Raw genomic sequence first — 7,919 nt, forward strand, 5'->3', positions numbered from 1 at the left:
TTTAATAGCACCCCTTGCTTTACTCAGGAAGCCCTGCTGGCACCCTACTCCTGCCCAGCTAAGTATCTCTTCCTTCTCTCTTTTCAGAAATGTCCCCAATTGCAAATCTGTGATCACTGGCTCTGATCAAAACATTTGGTGAACCAGACTCCTGAAATTGCCATGTTTTTTATGGGGAATTTTAGCCACTATGATTGACAGCTTCCCTTTGAAACCTTTCTTGTATAAAATTCATCTCATTTACGGATAGATGAAAGAAAATGTCTCTCATCAACACTTTATGAATTTGTTGATTTAGACCCTCCAAGGAAGGGACTTGCCTCTTACTTGAGAATCTAATGGGAGAGCTCTGGAGATTTGTCTCAGACTTGCTTTCTGAGACCTAATCAGCATTCAGTTGGAAACCCACTCGTCTGTGAGTGGGGAGGCAATGCCCAGCCTAACCCTCTGGCGTGTACTCTGTGACCTTGTGAGCGGAGCTCGGTGCCAAAAGTGACATCAGGACTTGGATGGAGTCTCTGAGGAGAGGTGATTGCGATTGAGTCACTGGAAATTTTGATTGGCTCAGATGCTGCTTTTTTGAAACCAGCGATGACCACTTTCAAATGACAGACGTGTATTGAGAGAGCTAAGAGCTCAAGACTCTTAACTTTTCCCATCCAGTCTCATAAACTGAAGGGCTCTTCATGTCTGTCAAATATTTAAGTACCCAATTCACGCCAGGCAGACACTGAGTTAGGTGCTTTTAAAGAGCTTAGAGTTTATCAGTCCGGAGGAAGACAGAAAACCAAGTCCTTTATAATGATTAAGGATTAATGGCTAAGGCTGCATTGAGCAAGTGTGTGATGATAATAATTGCTGGGATTTATGTAACGCCAAGCACCATCTATGTTATCTCACTTGAGCCTCAGAAGGACCCTATAAGGCAGGGGCTATTATTATCCCCATTGTACAGATGAGGCAAACAAAGGTTAAGTGACAGAGTCACCTTGGCAGGCTTTTCTGACTTAAAGCCTGGAGCTTTCCTCATTATACCTTCAAACTGGCTACAATTAAATTTCTATTCTGTGCCAGTGGGGATAAAAATAGAAAGAATAAAACAATCTTTCCTCTCAAGGAGCTTCCATTCTCACACAGGAGACACTAAGTACATGTTTAAGCATATATTGAACAAATAAAGGGAAAATGAACACGAGGTAGGTTGGGAGGACTGGCACCATTATGGCATTTGTAAAGTGGTTCAGTGGCACTAGCTCTTGTTTCCTAAGTAGCTCTGGCTACTATAATTGTCTGAATGAAATTCCAAAAACGCTGCCCTGAGAAAAGACATTTAAATGAGCTTTAAACATCAAAGAAATTCCACCTTCCACCAGGAGGGATAGAGAGTGTAGAGCTGGGCAGGTGGGGCTGACATGAGCTCTTGTCCCAGTTCCAGAAAGTTTGGGGCTCATGGGTCTAGAACTATTTTGCTGACTCTGGCTTGGCCCCAAAGAGTCAGGAGACCTTTCAGCTAATGTGCTGGATATTTTAATTTCCCTTGCCAGCTGGAGGAGGAGACTGTTGATAGGAGTTGAAAGGGAAATTCCCAAAGTGGATATGTTATTATTTCTTCAATAAAGTCAGTCACACATTCCTTCCCGCATTGTCCCACATTTCAGAGTCCCTCGCTCATCTCTCATAGGTCCCTGGAACCAGCCCTTCCAGCTCTCGGTGAAAATGGAGAAAGGGATCCACTAGGACATCTCAAAGTCAGTTTTCAGTTGTCCTAGTTGATGAAAGTCCCTTCAAATAGAGCCAGTTCTTGACTTGAGAGTTGTTTTTTTTGACAGGATTGGTAATTCTGCCTGAAATGGTTTTTTCCCCCCCACAATGTTCTTTTCCTCTGCTTTTGCCAGTGAACACAAAGGGACAGGTGAAGCCCCCAAGTTTGGCCTGAAAGTGTGTAAGGGTGTTGTCTCTGACACAGGCTCACGAGTTCTTGCTGGTCCTCTGACATCCCCTGCTGGAGAATGATTAAACAAGACCATGAACTAGTTTAATTCAATAAGTAGGGGGGCACAGTGTTTGCACAGTGCACAGGGGATGGGATTCAAACCCTGTCTCTGCTACCCGATAGCTGCCTGCCCATGGATGAATGTCTCCTTTCCTCTCCAAGTCTGTTTCCTCATTTGTAAAATGTAGGGATTGGACTGGAAAACCATTGGGATTCCTCAGTTTTTAAACTGGGATGCTATAAAATGCCTCTAGGGCAGCTAGGGAACACCATAGTGCATAAAGTCGGGGGTGGGGGTGGGGGGGTTGGAATCAGAAAGACTCTTCTTCACGAGTTCAAATTCCACCTCAGACACTTACTGTGTGACCCTGAGCAAGTCAGTTAACCCTATTTGCCTCAGTTTTCTCCTCTGTAAAATCGGCTGCAGAAGAAAATGGCAAATAACTTATTATTTATTGCCAAGAAAACCCTAAATGGTATCACAAAGAGTTAGACATGAGGAAAAAAAGGACTGAACTGATTAAATGACTACTCTGAGCAAGGCATTTGGGGTACAAAGAACAAAGGGACTATGTCATGGATATAGGTAAGTATATATTCTGGAATCAGGAAAGTGGGGACAAGGCAAAATTGTGAAATCAGCAAAATTGACTACAGGATGTTAGTTCTGAAAGGTACATTAGAGATCTACTTCAAACTCTTCATTTTATACCTGGAGAAACTGAGGGGAAGTGCTTTGACCAAGGTTAATTACTTAGTAGAAATTATCCACCTGATAGCAACATTAAAGCATGTATTAAGCACCTGCTGTGCCCTTCTTCTAGTCCCTGAAAGTACAAAGGTAACAATAACTACTGCTTTTCAAGAGCTTACATTATATCAAGGAAGACTTTACATACACACCATGGATATATAAAAAGATCTTTAAAAATACAAGATAATTTTTTTTGAGGCGGAGAAAGGGATGGGTAATGACAGCTTTATGTACAATATAGCAATTGAGCTTTGTTCTGAAAGAAACAAGGTTTCTAAGAGATTTAGATGGAGAGAGAGTACCTTCTAAGGATGAGATAGAGTAGCTTGTGTATGGTACAGCAAGACAGCCAATTTTAGAGCATGGAAGGGGATAATAGGTAAAAAAGCTAGAAAGGGAGATGAGAGTAAAATTATAAAATCAAAAGAAGAAACATACAAAAATCTACCTGTAGAAATGTATGAATGTGCATACAGGTTTATTATATATGTTTATGTGTTTCATTAATATACATATATTTATGTGTGTACATGTATATATCTATGCATATTTATTTGTATATCCGTGAATTTACTCATTTATTTGTTTATTTATTTGCTCATTCATTTATTAATTAATTTGTTCCTAGAGGGAATGGGAACCACTGGAGTTTATTGAATATGGAAGTGTCATAGTTAGACATGCACTCTAAGAGAAATCATTTTTGGCAGCTATGTGAAAGACAGATTAGAGCAGGCAGAGGCCGCAGGCAGGAAGACCAATCAGAAAGCTATTCCAGGACTCTATGTGGGAAGATTGGGTTTGAGACTAGGGTGGTGGCTTTGTAAGCAGAATGAAGGGACTGTAATTAAGAGTTGTTGGGAAGGTTGACATGACAAGATGGCAAACGCTTTTGTATTTGGAATGAGGGCCAGTAAGGAGTCAAGGATGACACTCAGGCTATCAACGTGGGGGACTGGAAGGATGATTGGTGGTACCCTCAATAGTAAGAGGGAAATCATGTTGTTTGAGAAGCCTAAGATACATCCAGTTTGTATATATAGGAGACCTTTGATGATATATAACTGGAGTGCTGGAGAGAGATGGGGGCTCTAGGTCTGGGAATGATCTATGCATACATCTAAGTATCACCTATCTATGAAATGTATCTATGTATAATCTATCTATAATAATTAAACCTGTTAGAGCTAATGAAGTCACCAAGTGAGGGAAGAGAAATGGACTCAGAGAGGGAGCCCTGGAGTAAAGTAGCAGTTAGGTATGGTTGATGGGCCTGCAAAGAGTACTGAGAAGCTATATCTATACAGCTCAAAAGAGAACCAAGAAGGGAAAATATGACAGTAAGGAAAGGAGATACTATCCAGGAAACTGGTGTCAGCTGTGCCATTAAGGAAGGTAGGTAACTCAATGGATAGAGGGCCAAAGATCTAAGTTCAAATCTTGTCTCAGACACTTTACTAGCTTTACTAGACTCTTATACTCCTGTGCAAATCACTTATTTTTTGCCTGCCTCAGTTTCCTCAATTGTAAAATGGGAATAATAATAATACCTATCTCACAGGGATGTTGTCCTGTCCTACTATGGCAGGCACTTAACAAATGCTTATTCCCTTATCCAATTGTGCAGAGAGGTCAAGAAAGATTTGGCAGCTAAAAATGATAACTAGTAATTTTAGCGACAGTAGTTTCCATTGATTGATGGGGTCAGAAACCAGATTGCAGAGGTTTGAAAAGAGTATGATAAGACTAGAAATGGAGACACTGAGAGCAGGTGACTTTTTATAGGAGTTTTCACAGAGAAAGGGAAGACAGACAGGATGATAGCTTGAGGTGATTATAGGCTGTAGTTAAGGGTTTTTGTGTTTGTTTTTTTTCCCCCTCAGGGAGGAAGAATGAAGGAGACTGAATTGTAAGCAGTAAGAAAGGAGCTGGTACTTAAGAAAATACTGAAGATTAGAGACAGAAAGGGGATGATTGTGGCACAATCTGCTAAAGAAGATAAGAAGGATGAGATCAAGAGGCTACACAGATGGGTTAGTCTCAGCAAGGAGAAGACTAAAGTAGATACACTGGAATTAAATGATTAATCATCAGAGACCAGGATAAAGGAGGAGATGATGAGGGAGAATGTCAGGGGTTGTGATGTGTAAAGAAGGGAAGAAGATTAAGCTGTTAAATGATCTCTATTTTCTCAGTAAAATCTAAGTTGCTGGGGGCTTGAGGAGAGAGAAGTTTGTTGGGAGAATGAAAAAGTTTTAATTAGGGAGGAGGGATGGGCTGTCTTGTTGTAAGGGTCCAATTGAGATCTGATAACAGAAATCTATAATAGGTCCCATCATCTTGGTTTTGTGACTCTTTCAATTCTGTTCAGCAGCGCATTAGTGCAGTTTTGAGGAAGTAGATGATGGGAGTTAGCCAGGATTGGAAGTTGGCAAGTCATGAGAACAATTGTTCAGTTGTTCAATCATGTTTGACTCTTTGTGACACTATTTGGGGTTTTCTTGGCAAAGATACTGGGGAGGTTTGACATTTCTTTCTCTATCCATTTTATAGGTGAGGAAACTGAGGCAGATAGGGGTATATGGCTTGCCCAGGGTCACACAGCTAGGAAGTGTATGGGATTTGAACTCGGGTCCTTTTGACTGCAGATCTGGCACTCTATCTACTGTGCCACCTATCTGCCCCAATAAAGACCACAGAACAAGGCAATCAATAGTAGAGACTAATATACAATTGAAGTGTTAGTCTGAAGTTTGAAATCAGAAACAGGTGAAGGTTTGGGAAAGTACTGAGGAGTGGAGGGGTTGGAAATCATAGAGAGAGTAAAAAATAGGTTAAGGAGGAAGAACACAGGGAAAGAAGGAATGCTAGATTGTGAACAGATAAATGAATTGTATGTTCTTAATTAGAGAAGTGAAGCACTTGGAGATGGTGTAATTATCCTGGTACATAATTCAGGTAGAATAGGATAGGTTTGGAGAGCACTTTCAGAAAAATGCTTTTCCTCTTACCTACTCTGGGAAGGTTATTATCTCCACTTAAATTAGGGGAATCTATTGAGCCTGGTTAAGTGAGCTGCTTGTGTTCAGAGCTGGGGGCTGAACGGAGACACTCAGATGTGTAGCTGGTTCTTTTTTCACTCTGCCAAACAGCATGGCATTCCCTACATACGCTGCCCTTTCTGTTTTTTTCTTTTGCCCCTCAGGTACTTTTTATCCTGTCCTCCCCTTGCCTTTACATACTTGTCCTAGAGTAAGTGTCTAACCCTTGTTTTCTTAACATCCTGATACCTCTATATATCAGTTATCCGAAATATGTCTGATTTTATGTAGTTAAAAACATCGTTCAGAGTAGCCCAAACACTTAATGGTCCAATAAGACTTAAGAACTCCTGTCATTGATGAACAGAATCTAATGAACTGATTCAACTTAATTCAATTCATTTATTTTTAAAAAGCCAACTACATGTAGCATGGAGTAGGTGTAAAGGAATATAAAGGAAAAAAAATCTGTCTTTTTTTGAGAAGCTTTGGGATATGTCAAACGTTATAGAAGGGACTGCTGATTTCTCAGCAGGTAATGAGTTTAACTTGCATTAGTAAAAGCTAGAAGGAGACCAGAGATCAAATTCTATCGGTCCTGAGTTAGAAAGGTCATTTCATTCCTAACTTTCCTCATATGTCTATGTCTGTCTTTCTGTCTCTGTCCCTGTCTTTCTCTGTCTCTTTCTCTGTTCCTGTCTGTCTCTGCCTCTGCCTCTGTCTCTATCTCTGTCTCTCTATCTCTGTCTCTCTGTCTCTCCATCTCTCTCTCTCTCTCTCTCTCTCTCTCTCTCTCTCTCTCTCTCTCTCTCTCTCTCTCTCACACACACACACACACACACACACACACACACTTACAATTTCCTGTCTATGAACTGAATTTTTGAATTCATGGGCAAGGTTCCAAACAATAATGCAATTATACTCATTTTGTGACCAAATGGATCTATGCAATATTTCTGGGTCCCAGAATTTAGCAATGGAAGGTGACTTAGTTAAACTTTCTCCTTTTAACTCTTGAAAAAATTGAAGGCAATGGGGAAAGTGGATTGTCTCTGGATCCAGAGTCCCTTGGTTTGAATTCTCCCTCTGATGCTTATAACCTGGATGATGCTGGGAAATTCTCTGGGTCTTAATTTCTTCATTAGTTAAATGAGGAGGTTGGACCATTTGAGCTCTGAGGCCCCTCTAAATCTATTATTTAGGACCCTGTGAATCCCAGAGAGGGGAACAGAATTGCCCAGAACATCTCTTACTGGTAAGTTTTAAAGCTGGGTTTCGAATTCATGTCTTCTGACCCAGAACTGGGGCTCCGTCTTCTATACCACACCAGCAATTTTGTTTGTTTCACACATTAGCACCAAAATGATGTAGAGACTGGCTGTACCAGTCCCTGGAGGTCTCCAAGACACGGAGTGCTAATGATCTAATTTGCTTATTGCTAAAGGGATAACTAGGGCTCATTGTTCAAATAGGATTGGAAATTTCCTTTGCAATTCAGAGCCTCTGAGAATAGAGGGTGAGAAGGTGGCTTTGAGAACGCAACCCCCCTTGCTCCAACTTCCTAAAATATAGCTCTCCAAATGAAGTTAGTGTCATTAGGGAAATAGTGACAAACAGGGGCATCCAGGTATCCTGAGCCTTGACTGAGAAAAATTAATTTGCAGGACTACAAGGGTTAGACAGCTACTTCAACCCATCCTGCTTAAGGATGTCTTCTGCAATATATCTGATAAATGGTCATTCAGCCTTTGAAAATTACTAGTGGGGTCTGGGGATGAAATCCATTACTAATTGAAGCAAGCAATTCCATCCCACTTTGAGACAGCTCTAAGTAATAGGAAGGTTCCCCTTCCCCCCTCCCCCCCCCCATCAACCCTTGAAGGAATTGAGGGGAATTAGAACAGCAAGTGGTTAATTTTGGGAACTGAATGAACCACACTGACTCCATCTTGTGACACAATTCAGGAACTAGCTTGGCTCTCTTTCTATTCAATTATGAACCTAGTACAAATTCTGTCTTGTGAGAAATTTTTTTTGTGGGAATTGGGAGAAAATCTATTGTATTGTTTGAACCTAGCCCTACATGGTTGGGAAGCTGAACCATCTTTACCTGCTGCTTAGAGATCTT

Source organism: Sarcophilus harrisii, chromosome 3 (genome assembly GCF_902635505.1).
Source record: "Sarcophilus harrisii chromosome 3, mSarHar1.11, whole genome shotgun sequence".
NCBI lineage: Eukaryota > Metazoa > Chordata > Mammalia > Dasyuromorphia > Dasyuridae > Sarcophilus > Sarcophilus harrisii.